The following is a 14627-nucleotide window of genomic DNA, read 5'->3' as shown; positions in this document are numbered from 1 at the left end:
ATATTCCCTTGCTGGACCTCCACAAGGAAGTGACTTATGTGCCTGGTTTTATGCATTTGATAATGCTTCTTAAATACACTTGTGCGGGGCTAACGAGGGCGGTCTGCCGATGGCGTGACAGCGTGATGGATTCTGATGATTTGCCTCAGAGAGAGACGCTGTGCACAAGGCATTTTTACCCGGGGTGTTCTGCGGGAATTCGTACTAACGCAGAAGCCATTGTGCGGCAAAAACGGCCGTAGCGAGTGTAAGGTAACTAAATGCTTTGTTCTGAAACCTGAATGATGGTTCTCAGGGTTTTTAAGCAAACCTTTTCCTCCACTGCCATGTCTTTGTGGAACAGGTGTTAGAGGAGGTGTTTTCTTGAGTCAGGCTCCTTACAGAATAGGGTCCCCTGGCTCCTAGCCTGCCCCTCCAGTTGCAGCCCCAGCACCACGCCCAGGAGTCCCGACTAGAGGATGCTCATGGGTGTTGACAGCCCTCTGTCACCTTCTTCACATTCCTTTTAGGAGACTTGCCTGTCACCCTGCAGCGCTGTGTTGTGGGTTAAATTGTGTCTCCCCAGAACCTCTGTAAAAGCCCCAAGCCCTAGTACCTGTACACGTGGCCTGTCTGGAAATAGGGTCTTTGCTGATGTGATGGACATGAAAGATAGGACGTGGGCCTCCTGCAGCAGGGCCCTTTGCTACGATGTGAGTCCCTGGAGGAAGCGTGTGCGTGTGGACAGACGCTCAGGGGAGGTGGTCACACGCCTGGGGGTGGGGGGTGGGGAGCGGCCGTGGCCGTGATGGGAAGAGGGGCAGGGGTCTTCCTCCTCTGGACCCTTCAGAGATAGCGCGGCCTGCAGGGTCTCTTCTTCAGACTTGCTGTCCCTGGAACTGTGAGGAAACAACCTGTTGTCTTAAACCACTCTGTTTGCCATCATTTGTCACCGCAGCCATGGGAAACTCACACGCCCTCTTCCACCCCTTTTAAAGCCCCAAGTGTTCAGGAATGCTGATCACTTGACCTTGGGGGATGGGAGGTGGGGTCCCGGTGCCCTCACAGTGCCACCTCCATTGTTCTTCCTACGCACATGACTGAATGCACCTGACAAGGCCCGCAGAGTGACTCCTGCATTATTATAACTCAAGTGCCCTAGCTGTGTGCGGTCTAGACTGGCGGCGGAAGGGCCCCCTGACCCGCCCCTCACCCTTCCTCCCCTGGAGACTTTTCTGACTGGGGCAGCTGAGCGGCCTGAAGATGAGCTCTGGGCCCAAAGCAATCAGCATCCGAGGAGAGCCTGCCAGGCTGGGCTCAGGTTTAGGGAATACGGACCTCCAGGGAGGCTGGCTTCTCAATTCACCTGCCTTCCCTGTTCTTGGCCCGGGCGGCCCCGTGTCCCAGGGGTCCTCTGAGTGGGGCGTGCGTGTCTGGAAAGTTCACACACTGAGTGTGGGCAGAAAGCATCACAACTTCTGTGCAGACTTCACTTTAGTCTAAAGAAATCGCGGTTTTGTATACCGTAACAGACATTTTATCAGAGTGAGGATGCTCCGGGGAGCTGTGAGGAAAGGAGGCGCTCGGTGCCTTTGCCCCTTCAGATGCCCTCTCACTGCTCCTTCGCTCTCTGTAGGCTCTGTCCGAGGGCGCCCGCCCCGTTGGGACTGGGCAGTGGCGAGCCCAAGTTGGTTTTGGACGGAGGGAGGAGCCAGAGAGCGGGCTTGCCCTCTCTTTTCACAGGCTTGCCTCGGGTGTCTGACTTCCTTCTCTTGAGGACCCCAGTTCTCTCCGGACAGCCGCCCTGCAAGATTCTGCCCTGCGGGGTTTGGGGTCCACTTTCCCCCTCTTTCGTTTGGGCCAAGGAGTGGTGCCTACGCTTAGCCCCGAGTCAGTGATATCCTTTGTCATTCTCCTCCCCGCTGCCCACACCCTTCTAAATAGCACTAAACTCTAAACTTACTAACTCCTTACTGAGTTTTCCTAATCGTGTGAGCCCTGTGCTTCTCGTTGATACGCGGTGACAAAGGGACCCTTTAGACAATGTGGTCAGGGTGCAGGGAAACCAGAAGGCATGGCCAGCATCACAGGGCTCTATGGGGAGGACTCTGGGATCATGACATTCCCCATGTTGGGAGCCGGGAAGTAAGTGTCCTGACCCCGTGGTGGCCAGACCATGGAACCAGACGCAAAGGAAACCAGAGCATGGGGGCTGTTGATGCGGCCTGTGGGGGATAGCGGAGCCAGGAGAAGGGTGGGCCATAGAGGTCTGGCGGGGCATGTGCATTACGGATTGATTTGCTCATTGATATATAGAATTAGCATGTAAGTAAATGAACGTGCATGAGGACAAGATGCTCATTTCTTCTTAATGGGCAGGAGTGAAATACCAACGCATTTTGGAAAACACCAACTCGGAAGCTTTCAAATACTCAGATCTCGGGACAGAACGTTGACACTGTATCTGTCACTGATGGTTGTTTGGTGACACATTTGAAGCCACAGGGACCAGAAGTGAATGCTTGGACCTGCTACAGGTGCTGTGGGCTGCATGGGGTCCAGTGAGATGCAGACCCAGGAGAGTGAGAGCCCCTGGGTCCCTCAGCAGCACTCTCCGCGGGCTCTGGCAGGGGTGGCTGGGACGAGCCCGCTGGGAGACACTGAGGGCTTGGAGCAGGGCAGTGGCCATGGGGTAGTGAGGGGGGAACATGCGTGTTTCGATGTGCAGGTGGAACCTGGAGATCTTGCTGCGGACTGATGTGCGGCGTGAGTGGGTGTGTGGAGCGAGACTGACACTGGGGCTTCAGAACCGCCGGCAGAAGAGGCTTCACCGATAGGACAGAGAAGCTGCTGGAGGGGCTGGTTGGGGCGAATACCAGAGCCTGGTTTTAGACCCAGTAGGACAGGTGAGCCACGAGGCTGTGGCTGATTCCCAGCCTCTGTGTCCCTCTGCGATGGGACTTTGCTACTCCTTCTACCGAGAGGTGGAGTTTGTCTCCCAGCCCTTGAGTGTGGCTCGTCTTGAGACGTGGCTCTGCCAACAAGAGGCAGGAGTGATGGCGTGTGGCTTCTGAGGCTTGGCTTCAAGAGGCTTTGCAGCCTTGATCTCAGGAGCATGCCCTGAGAGGACCGTCAGAAGCCCGGGGTAGCCCCCGGGTAGAGCAGAGAAGGGCTGTCCTGGCTGAGGCCCCGGCCCCCCAGCGGCAGCCTGCACCAAGTGCCTGGCATGACCGAGGCCGTCTTGGGCTGTCCACCCCTCAGGCTGCTGGACAGTGGGACCTGCAGGAATGAGCCAGCAGGTGAACTGCCCGGCGGAGCCGAGCTCCAGTCACTTGCCCACAGGAGCACGGCAAGCAGAGTTTTTAGGTCCTTGAGACTCGGGGAGTGGGTTGCGAAGCAGCACAGACGACTGGTGTAACTGTCGACTTGACAATTAGGGCAGATTCCTTAAAAATACAGGTTTTGTTATCACACAGGTCTGGTAAGGCCAGCGGGTGGGGGTTGTCAATGAAGAGAAGTGTGTGACTCACAGGTCCCAAGAATAGGGGGCACCCCAGGCCCATGGGGAGCAGCAGGGCCGGGCAGGAGGCAGGGTGGGTGGGGGTGTGGGCAGGAGGCTCTACTGTGGGTTCCTCGAGAAGAGATGGGCAAAGCAAACAGGCTCAGGCTGGCCCATCTGGACAATTTCAGGGGACTCTGGGTCTGGTACCCTCCCCCGAGGTGCTTAGGGCAGGACAGGGGTGCCCCACGGTGTGTCGGAGCCCGCTAGGGAGATGGTCAGCGGTGTGCACTCCGGATGTGTTGGTTTTTCTAAGAAAAATGCCTTGAGTCCTTGACCGTTATTAGGAAGGGAGCAGTCCTGGGAGGGCGGTCTCTCCGGGAGCAGCAGGACTGCAGGTGTCATGGGTCCGTCGCCTCCAGGGGTCTGGGGCTCCAGGGAAGGTTGTGGCTGCAGTGTCTGTGCGAGAGCTGTCAGAGCCTGGCCAAGCCCAGCTATCGAGCGAGTGAAGCTGGGGATAGAGGTGGTCAGAGCCCGGAGGGATCTCCAGCACGCAGGTGCCATAGAGGGGAGCAGGTGCTCACAAAAGAGACTCCTGGACGAGGAGGGGGACCGACTAACCACGCTGAGGGCCACAGATTGGCCCAGGGAGAGCAGGGTTGGGGTTCAGCCCCAAGGGGTTCCAGAGGGAGCTGCCCATTTTGCCTGCACATCCCAGCATCCCGGCTCCATCCTCTCAAGGCTCTTCTCCCTCATGGCTCTCCTAACAGGCATCGCTCTACTTAACACCTGAGCTACTGACTTCTCTTGTGTGCTGTCCATTCTCATTACACACTACATGGGCTCTGGGAGGCGGTGGATTCTACTTCCGAACCCCAAGAACCGAGAGCAGAGCCTTATAGTGCTCTGCAAACACTGGAGTGTGGGATGAAGGAGGACAGCCAGTGCTCTGCAAACACTGGGAGGAATAAATGAGTGAGGGAGCGAATGAATGAAAGGGAGCTTGCACGTCAGCAGACCCGTGCTTCTCAGGTGCAGGTGAGAAAACGGAGTCTTGGTGCGGAGGGGCCCGCCGTGCCGCCAACAGCCCCACGGAGCACGCACACTCGTCCCTGCACCCAGCCACGGCTCTGGGTCGCCATCCCTCCCACTAGTTTCAGGCTCAGATCACATTTCCTCAGTGCGTGGCGCAGAGCAGGCCCTCAGTCCCCCAACGCACAGAGAAGTAAAACGATAATCCATAAACTTGATATTTAAAGAGCTTGAATTTTGTCCTAATTACTAATCCAAATTTGACATTTCTCACATCTACCCCAGAAAAAAAACCCCAAATGTCCACTAATGAAAGCACTTAGTGTAATTTTATCCTCTAGAAAAGTGAGCTATTTAAGGGAAAGCTTTTAGCAAATACCTCTCAAGATAGTAAAAATTAAAGTTTAATTTTTTTTTGCTATTGTTTGCAGTTTGATTATGCAGCATCTCTTTGCAAGAAATGCTTTCATCTGGGGCACTCGAACATGTACAAATGTGCTCTTTATTGATGTTGGAGCCGCGATGTTGGACAGACGGGGTGATTACCCGTGATCTGTCTTCTGCAGGAGGGAGCCAGGCTCCCAAAAACGCAAGCCGAAGTTCACGTTCAGAGACCTGATGGGGGGAAAATGCAGGAGGGGTCCGTGGAGAGCCTGGGGACACCTGCCCCTGGCAGTCCCGGAGAGGTGATCTCTGCCAGTGGGTGACAGTGGCAGGCAGGGACCATTTGAGATCCCTGTCAAGCTGGTCTTCCCAGAAGCGTGAAGGCCTCATCGGGATGGCTGTCCTGCTCTCTGGGAGACGGTCCGCGAGCACATCTCTGTGTCCTGGGTGGCTATAGGTGGTTAACTTCGGGGCCAGTTCTGTGCCAGGACAGGCGAAATCACCAGCATCCTCAGGGCTCCGTGGTCCAAATGACACATGCACCGTCTGTCCTGCTCACGCTTGTCTTCCGCAGGGAGTGGTCGGGGGAGGGGATGCGCAGGGATCTGAGGTGACTCGGGCTCCCCCGTCCTCGGACACCGAGTCTCAATGCGAGAGGTCAGCAGCGGGCGGCTGCGGGGCATCCAGCTCTGACATCATCGGTCCAAACCTGGTTCCATCCTTTGTCATGGTGGAGGCGAGTTAGTGGTCATGTCTGTGCTTGGGGTGGGAAGGGGGGAGATTTCCTGAGTGGAAGGGGCGGGAGCTGGAGTTACTGGTGAGTGTGGCTGGACACAAGGCCGGGGCCTGGCATCAGGGTCTTGCCCAGGGCCTGGTGTGGACATGAGAGGCCCAGTGAGGGCACAAAGTCCCAGTGCCCTTCTGGGACAGGTGGGGAGAGCTGGAGGAGGCCGCCGGTACAGCTGTGCTGAGAGCTGGGGTACACGGCCAGGCCTGGTCGGGAGTGCTGTCAGGGCCCGTGCTGGGACAGTCAGCAGGGTGGAGAACAGTACTGCTAGACCCCACCTGCGCCCTTCTGCTGCCTCTTCTCTGTCCTCCCCTCCACGGGAAAGTCTGGTGTCTCTGGGCCCTGGCTCAGGGGAGGCCGAGGAGCAGATAGGGTGTTTAGGGGGAGTGTTATGGGTCAGAGTAGGGCTCCTGGCCTCCCTGGCTGGGACGAGAGACACAGAGGCTCAAGGACGGAGGATGGTAGGGCTGGAGTGGGGAGTATGCAGAGGACACGCTGGTCTTGGCCAAGGGCCCCATGCTGTCCCCATGCTGTCCCATGCTGGCTCTGTGATGGCCCCAGGCTGGCCAGCCCTGGGACCCGTGGGCTCCCTTACCCTTCTTCCATCAGCTCCCAGAGAGGAACTTCCTTCTACGGGGCTGGCAGGCCTCTTGTCCCTGAGACTCTGTGCGGTTCCCCCCGATTCCCTCCATGTGGGACTCTATGGGGCAGCTGGGAGCCCAGGAGGAGGAGCGTGGGGTCCTGGACACTTTGTGGGGTTGCAGAGGTCCAGAAGAGGAAGCCCCCGGCCACAGCGCTAGAAGAAGGAGGGGCTCCCTGGGATCTCCACGAACCTGGTTCCAGAAGCATCTCTGCCTGTGTGGAAGTCTCTGGCACAGCAGCAGGCACCTGCCGACGGGCCCGGCTCCCAGAGGAAACCCCACGGCAGCAAAGCAAGCGTGGCTTGGAGCCAGGAGAATCCTTCCTGTCCCACGGGCCTGGGTGCCCTTTCCGGCTAAAGACAAACATGGAGACCAACATGTCCCTTTTCGCAGCGGCTGGCAGGAAGCTCGGGGGTGGAGTAGTGGGATGACCACAGTCACGAGTCTTTCTCTGCGGTTTCGTGTCCTGTCTCACTGTGCCATTCCTGGGGCCTGTCTGTTAAAATTTACCTTTTATAGCATGCGGTGTTGCGAGAGTCTGAGTCACTTCCTGAGTGCGGTGTCATGATGTCACCATGCAGCAGAGGGCCCGCGTCCCCGAGCGGGAGGCATTAGGAACGCAGGCAGGTGAGTCTGCCCGGGATGAGCCAGAGTGGCTGGGACCTGTTCCCCTCCCTCAGGTGTGACGGGAGCTGGTGGCCTTGTCTGCTGCCTGGAGACGGCGCCGGGTCTCCCGCTGACGGCGCAGTAGCGGCCCTTGGAGCCCCTGTGGGATGGGCTTTCTGGTGGGCGTGCGGCTGCACAGAAGCTTCTCTGGCTGCGGGAGGAGGCCTTGTGTAGGGGCCTCACCGGCAAGGAGAGGGTGGGAGGCCTCAGCCTGATGCTGGGGAGGACCTCTCAGCGGGAGCGGTGACCTACAGTCACGTGAAGAGCTTCTATTTTATTTTGTTTTGTTTTGTTCTGTCTTATTTTGAAGGTTTCAGTGTATTTTTCTAAGTGATTTGCACCCCAGTGTGGGGCTCGAACCCACAACCCTAAGAGTTGCAGGCTCCGCCGGCCGACCAGTCCGGTGCACCACCTGAAGGGCTTCGAAAATGCCCCGTGTCTGGGCCTGCTCCGGAGTGAACCTGTCAGAGCCCCTGGGGATAGGACCCCACATCTGGAGTCCGGACTTGGGATCCTAGTGGGCAGTGGGGTGGGGAGCCCCCGGGGTAGCAGCAGGGGAGTGGCAGAGCGCTCCGACACTGGGACTTTTGTCACCCCGCAGTCTCAGGTCTCTGAGGACACGAGGTTTGCCCTTGTCGGACAGGGACGAGCTTCACGTTAGGGTGATGCAGTGGGGGCCACCCCGGCGGGCTGGACCAGGGGTGGACCCGGCTGCCCTGACTGTCCCAGAGAGGTGACATGGGTCTGCCCTGCTCTGGGGCCTGTGGGCGCCCTGACCCCTCCTGAGAGCACGGGGCGTCTGCCCACATGCAAGGGCCCCCAGGCCTCTTACAAGAGAGGTTAGCGGCTGGCCACCACGCCCGGCCTCACTGTGCGACTCCCACATTCGAAGTCTGGGTCGTAACCCGCAGCCAGGGTACCCAGCCGCCCGGGGGAGGGCCTGGGGGCCAAGCGGTCTCTCCATCCAGTGGTGTTGCTTGTGGGGCCCTTGCTAACCCAGGGCTTTTTTTTTTTTTTCCTTTTAATGAAGGGAGAGTGGCTCAAACCCTGGACTCCATTGGGCAGGGCGGGTGGGGTGGCCCAGGGAGTCACAGTGACTCCTGCTAAATGGAGGCCCCTAGACGGAGGCCCTTTGGTCTGCAGATTTCCTGGTGATGTAGGAAAGATGTTAGGGTTCAGAGCCGATGGCCAAGAAAGAATTCCTGAGACGCCTTTGGTACAAAAATGTGGTTTTAATAAACCATGGGGACAGGACCCGTGGGCAGAAAGCAGCACTGGGTCAGGAGGAGCTGGGTCAGGGCTGCTTTAGGCTTTCAAGTCAGGAGGGGGCAGGGGAGAGCGTGAGTCTCTGAGGAATTTTGGAAGCAAGGTTTCCAGGACCTTGAGGGGCTAGCTGGTGTTGGGAAAAGGTCATTTATTACCGTCTAATAAGACCCAAATCAGGAGACCCTTCAGAGGGATCAGTGGGCTGTATGCTTGGGGATGATTGCCAACAGGTCTCTTGAAGGGTTTAGAGATAAAGGAAGCTTCCAGAGGAGTTTATATGTTAAAGTGGACTCACAGGATCCTGGGGGGTCGGGGGGTCGGGGGGTGGTTAATGTTAAGCTTGCATTGCTTTTTGCCCTTAGCAAAGTATTAACATCAAGGCAGCTGGGTTCCAAGATGAAGGTCACTCCGCTCATTTCAAGGACTTGTCAGGGGCTGTAGGTAGTAAGGGCATTTAATTTTCCCTTTGCCTTTGTTTCCCACATCACTGGGACTTTTGTCTGCATCATTCCTGAGCCCCAGGACCACAGGGACAGGGAATCAGACCCCTCACCTGCATTGAGGCCAGCTGCCAGCCAGTCAAATGGAGGGGGCTCTCCTTGGAAGGGGCCTTGAGGGGCTTGAAGAGAGAGAAGAAAAACAGCAAAAACAAAACCCCTAGGAAAGCAAGTCTGAAGGTCCGCGGACACCTCCCGGAAGTGCGCACAGGGTCGGACCCTCCGCAGCCGGTTACAGCTTCAGAAGACCTCCCCCACCAGCCTTTCTAAGTGCCTCTGTCTTTCCTTCCCGACTAATTGCTGTTTAAGCCGAGTGCTGTCAGATAAATGCTCCCGTCCTCTACCCGCCTGCCCTCCCCCGGCGCTCCCGAGGCCAGCTCACCTTGGGCTGGCGGCGCCGTGCCTCCGGTTTTCCCATCTCTGCTTGGGCAACTTAGCAACTGCTGGTTGAGAGATGCTAAATTAATTAAAGAGGTAATGGTAACATGGAGTAGGGCTGAACATTGAAAATCAGCTTTTAATTGAAAAATGAAAGCATCTTCCCAGAGTCAGACGCTGGCCCTGGGATGCGGGACTCCCATTAGCGCGGTGCTCGATGGTTGAGGCTAATAAAGTAGATGACGTGGCCGAGAGCCACAGACCTGCCTTCGTGCCACTTCGTTCAAGATTGTGTATGATTGTTCATGCCATTGGGCTTAAACGTGGCCTTGGGGCTTGGATGGCAGCCTGCAGGCTGCCCTCATCCTTCACACCACAGAAGGCAAGACCGTGAACTCCGCCATTGCCTGCAGAGAGCCCTCGAACCCAGTCCCGAGTCCCAGCTGGGGTGGGAGTTCTTCTAGCCGGCCTGCTGACTGCGGACCCTTTGCCTGATGCCCACCCTGCCCTCCTTTGAGAGTGTTCCTTTTTGGGGAACCCACCAACCCCTTTGCACAAGGTCTGATGGGACATGGCCAGAGGTGGCCCAGAGCCTTCCTCTCGAGGAGAAGGCCGCCCGGCGTTCTTCCACACATCAGATCCTGAGCAAGGGCACACAAAGGTTGGAAGTGGCTGGAGGTGTGTGACCCCAGGGGGAGCACGCGGCATGTCCGTTTTGCAACTCCTTGAGTTTCCGTGGAGTTGCCTGCGTTTCTGTCCTTCCTGGGCCTGGTTTCTTGGCCTTTTCTTGGATGATGCGAGCTTCTTTCCTATCCTTCTAATGAATTCTCAAATGGCTTGAATTTTCCAGATTGTTTGGTGTTGCTAGCAACCCGAGGCCCCCCTGGACGTAGGAATGGGAACGCAGATCTGGAGCAGGTCCGGGTGGCTCTGCCCTCCCACGCCCCTGAGCCGCTCCGCTGCCCATGCCAGCGCCCCCCTCCTTTCAGCCCACTTTGCTTTTCACCAGAGGCACTGGTGAGGGAGAGAACCGAAGCTGCTGGAACTCAGTCCCCGGCAAGCTCTGGATCGCATTTTGAGCTGCCCCAGCCCAGCCTCGGGTAGCAGAGACAAGAGACACTCTGGGCCTGGCCAAGGGTGAGCATTGAGGAGAGGGGGTGGCCCTCCTTCAAAGTGGCTGCTGTGACCCCCTCACTGTCATCGTTGTCCTTCATGGTAGGTGTCTCCTGGCCCAGAGCCTCTTCCCTGGTGGCGCCGGCCTGGGGGAGCCCAGTGCACAGCGCAAGGAGCTGTCCCGATGCAGGCACCGTGGGCTGCGGCATCTCGTTCCAGATGAGGAATGAGCTTTTCTGCTGGCCGCCGGCGCAGCTGGATAACTGCGTCAAAGTGTTCCTTGTTTCCCCAAAGGTCTGTTACCTGCCGCCTATTGTTAGGCAACAACTGCTGTTTTATAGAAAAACAGGAATGAATTCAGGTGAAAAAAAGCAAAAGAAGGACTTATTAGAAGATCAGTGTGGCTGACAAACAGGCTTACACACGGAAGATCAGGGTTGGGGGAACAGGAGTCGGCAGCCCTGAGAATTCTGGTGGGATGGTCTCAGGGCCTGCAGCGGGCAGGGCCTTCCAGAAAGAGCACCTGGCTGGGCTGGCGTCTGCCTGTGGCAGCACCTGGCCGTGAGGGGTGGGTGGCCCTGTCTCCCACTACGAACGTGGGTTCTCGCCTCCGTCTGGGAGCACCAGCCCCTGAGCTGGCCCGTGGCTTCCGCCAAGCCCGCCGACAGGGAGAGCACGCAGGTCGGTTCCAGAGACGTGGAAGGACGTCTGGGCACGACCTGGAGGGTGGGCTCAGGGGTGCGTTGACGGCGCCATTGTTGGGAAACCTTGGGACTGGAGTTTTATCAGAATTTTGAACAAAGGGTTGGTGTGTGATTGAGAAGCAGCGCATCCGAGAGGCCTGCGCGTCCTCTTAGATTTTCAGAGTGATGGATCATCTTCTTAACGAGACCGTGCGGGCGGCTGAGTGACGCTCCCTCCCTCTATTGTTAAGGTAAAGGTATTTATTTTTAGATGCTCCGTGAGCTTCAAGATTGCTCAGTGATCCTCGCAGCCTAGTAGAAAGAACATGCCTTGGCTGATTAATTGGAAGTCGGGAAATGATCTTTTTCCTTGTCTTTGAGAATTTTATTCACCTTTTGAATAGTCAGACCATGTGAGCATTTTTATGCAAGTCTGAGCTCCGCCACCTGACGTTGGAAATGGATAGAACCAGCCCGGTTCATCCTTGAAGATCCCGCTGTGCTGTGAAGCACGACCATCGCTCTTCCTGGGACGGTGGTGACGGATGCGTTGCTGCCGTTTGTGCAGGCGTGCAGCAGCTAGGGCTTCCCGCCGTGGTCGCAGGACAGGCAGCGGAGGGGGCAGGATGGACACCTCCGCGTGGACGCTGTTCCACTGGGTCCCGTCCAGCCTGCCGTGGGGGGCTGCCCTGGGGAGGGCCCGGTGAGGTGGGGCGGACTGTGGCCAGCGCTGGAAGCCTCACTCCGCAGTGTCCCTTGGTTGGTAGGATGTGCTGCCGTCATAAATAATAAGCCAGTTGTGGAGGTCAAGTGAAGTCATGAAGAGTACTCACATAGTCCAGAAGTAGTCAAGAAAAGAGAGAAAACAACAAAGAATAGACTAGATGAAAAGGAAATAACTAGCCAAGTGACAGATTTACTCCAATCAGATCATTAACTCTGTTAAATGTATTGAATATAACGTGTAAGTATATATTTTTGTACCTTATGTTTTATTTTCATTCAATGGTAAGTAATTCTCCTGCCCTTCTTGCCTTCTCTTGGACCTGTGGGTTGTTTAAAAGCAAGCCTTTTGGTTTTTAAATATTTTCTGGTGTTGGAGTTCATTTTGGCCCCGAATATGGTCTGTGCTGGTGAATATTTCATGTGCTCTTGAAGGGGATGGATGTTCTTCTCTCGTTGGGTGAGCGGCTCTGTGTTAATTAGACCGAGCCGGTAGACTGCCTCCCCGCTCTCGTGTGTCGTACTGATTTTCTGTTTACCCGTTCCATTGATTACAAAGAGAGAAGTATCATAGTTTCCAACTATAATTACGGATTTATCTGTTTTTCTTTTCAACCCAATCAGCTTTTGCTTCACATATTTTAAAGCTCTTTCATTAGCTGCGTAGACATTCAGCATCGTATCTCTTGATTCATTGACCTCCTGTCTCTGTAGCATCCTTCTTCATCCCCGGCAAGGTGCCTTGTTACGATGGCTCCTTGGACGGACACAAATAATGTTCATTCCGGCTTCCATTCAGTCAGTGTTTCTATGGTACGGCTTCTTCCGTCTTTGTATTTATACCCTATTTATGTCTTCATGTTTAAGTGGGTTTCTCAGACTGGCATACAGCTGGGTCTTGCTTCTTTTATCTGTTATTTTGATATTCCAAATCAGATATTCTCATGTGTTAAACCTCTCAATCACAAATTACAAATAGCTTCCCATACACAGAAATTCTTCCAAAATATTATCCTAATGTCTGAAGGATACTCTATACAATTCTTTTTTTTTTTTAAAAGATTTAATTAATTTGCTGATTTGAAAAAAGAGAGAGACAGCATGAGCTGGGGGGGACAGAGGGACAGAGACGAGCAGACTCCCCACTGAGCAGGGAGCCCAACATGGGACTTGATCCCACAACCCTGAGACCATGACCTGAGCCGAAATCAAAAGTCAGATGCTTAACCAACTGAGCCACCCAGGTGTCCCTGAAGAACGTTCTATGTAACACACGTTCCTAAACATATCCTCACTATGCTCCTGTTTTGGGGCTGTTTCTATTAAAATGAAAGCTTCAGTTCATATTCCCATAGCTACATGCTTGGACATACCCTTGATCATTTTCTGGAAGTATAATTACTGAGTCATGGGACAGGCTTATTTTAAGATGTCATTTATAGCCAAGATAGCTTCTAAAGTGATTGGGTGGTCATAAACAGCAGCTTCGGATCTCCCATCTTCCCGCCATCTCAGTGCCTAGGACGGTCTCGGGTTTGGCGACACAGGCTCACTCAGTCAGGGCTCTGGGGTCTGCGTGACTTCAGCTCCGGGAGTCCCTGAGGACGTGAGGCTTGTCCTGGTGAGCTGACGTCTGCCTAAGGGGACCAGCCTCTGGCCGAGGCCTGAGTGTTCTCCCCCCGCCCCCCAGCACAGCTGGCCCTCCACGCTCCTGCTCGCCTGTCTCCTCGGTGTTCACCTCTGTGTCCAAAGTCACCTCCTCGCGGGGTACCCTGGCTATGGGATCGACAACCGCCACCCCCCAGATTCCTGTCATAATTTAGATTCACGGGAACGCAGAACCTCGATCTCAGGCTGGGTCTCTGGTTGGACTGTGAGCAGATCCGACGTTTGTCGCTGTCCAACTGAAGACACCGCTTGGGGCTGTGGTCCTGCTGGTGTCGCTTACCTGCCTCCCCCGCGGTGGCGAACATGCGTTCAGCTGGGAGGATGGGGTACCTGGTCCTCCTGGAATTTACAGGTGAGAAATACAGCTTCTTCCTGGCGCCACAGACACTGTAGTGTTGCTTGTTTTGAGAATGAACTTTCCTCTCCTGACTAGTTCGGGTGGAGAGTTTGACGCTTGTGAACTAGAAAAAGGGACCTCGTGGCGGGAACGTGGTGACCGAGGCGGGTGGCGTGTGCTGGGGTCGGGCTGGGTGCTCCGTGCTGCTGGCCGGGGCCTGGCGCGGGGCAGGGAGGCCGCCGGTGCGTCCGGCTCGCGGTTGAGGGCAAGACCACACCTGACAGAGGTTCGAGGCTGGGATGAAGGAGCAAAAAGTCAAGGATCTGGGCTCCCCCTTGAGTCTGCAGCCGTTGTACGAGGACGAGGGCCTGTCTGTGCAACAAGACCGTGCGGCGAAGAGCGGTTCGGCGAGGGGATCCCCGGCTCGGGGTGCGCGTCTTAAGCTCGCAGTGCCCGTGGGTGGCGACAAGAAGGGCCAGCGGCCGTCTGGGCGGCTGGGGTCGGGGCCGGACGTGTATCTTGGCGTGGTGTCCCCAGGGTCGGGCGCCATGGGGCCTCGGCCCCGTACACATTTTGTGGGGGTGTTAGGTCTGCCCGAGATGGACGTCCAGAGGCAGGTTTGTACTCGAATCTCCGCAGCTTTGCTGTGGGTGGTGAGGGCCTTCCCCGCGGGCAGGACGGTCCCCGCGGGGCCTCTTCCGCTGGGCCCGTGCGGCTGTCCGGTGCGCACACGGCTCTGTGCTGCGTTAGGCTGCCGCCCTGTGCCTCGAGAGTCAGCATTTCCATTTCTGCACGCTGGTGGTGCATGGTGGGATGCTGTTGTCACCGAAGCCTGGCATTTGCAGTGCCCCCCCTTGCCCCCTGAGAACAGCAGCCCCGGGCCGAAGGCGTCTGGCTTTGTCACTGGTCGGCAGCCCCCGGTAGGGATGGCGCCGCAGCGCTTCCCTCCGGCGGAGCTTTGTTTAGCGGACACG

Source organism: Lontra canadensis, unplaced genomic scaffold, assembly GCF_010015895.1.
Source record: "Lontra canadensis isolate GAN:19392208 unplaced genomic scaffold, GSC_riverotter_1.0 scaffold79, whole genome shotgun sequence".
In the NCBI taxonomy this organism is placed as follows: Eukaryota; Metazoa; Chordata; class Mammalia; order Carnivora; family Mustelidae; genus Lontra; species Lontra canadensis.
The sequence above is the reverse complement of the archived record's forward strand: the minus strand, read 5'-3'. Positions refer to the sequence as shown.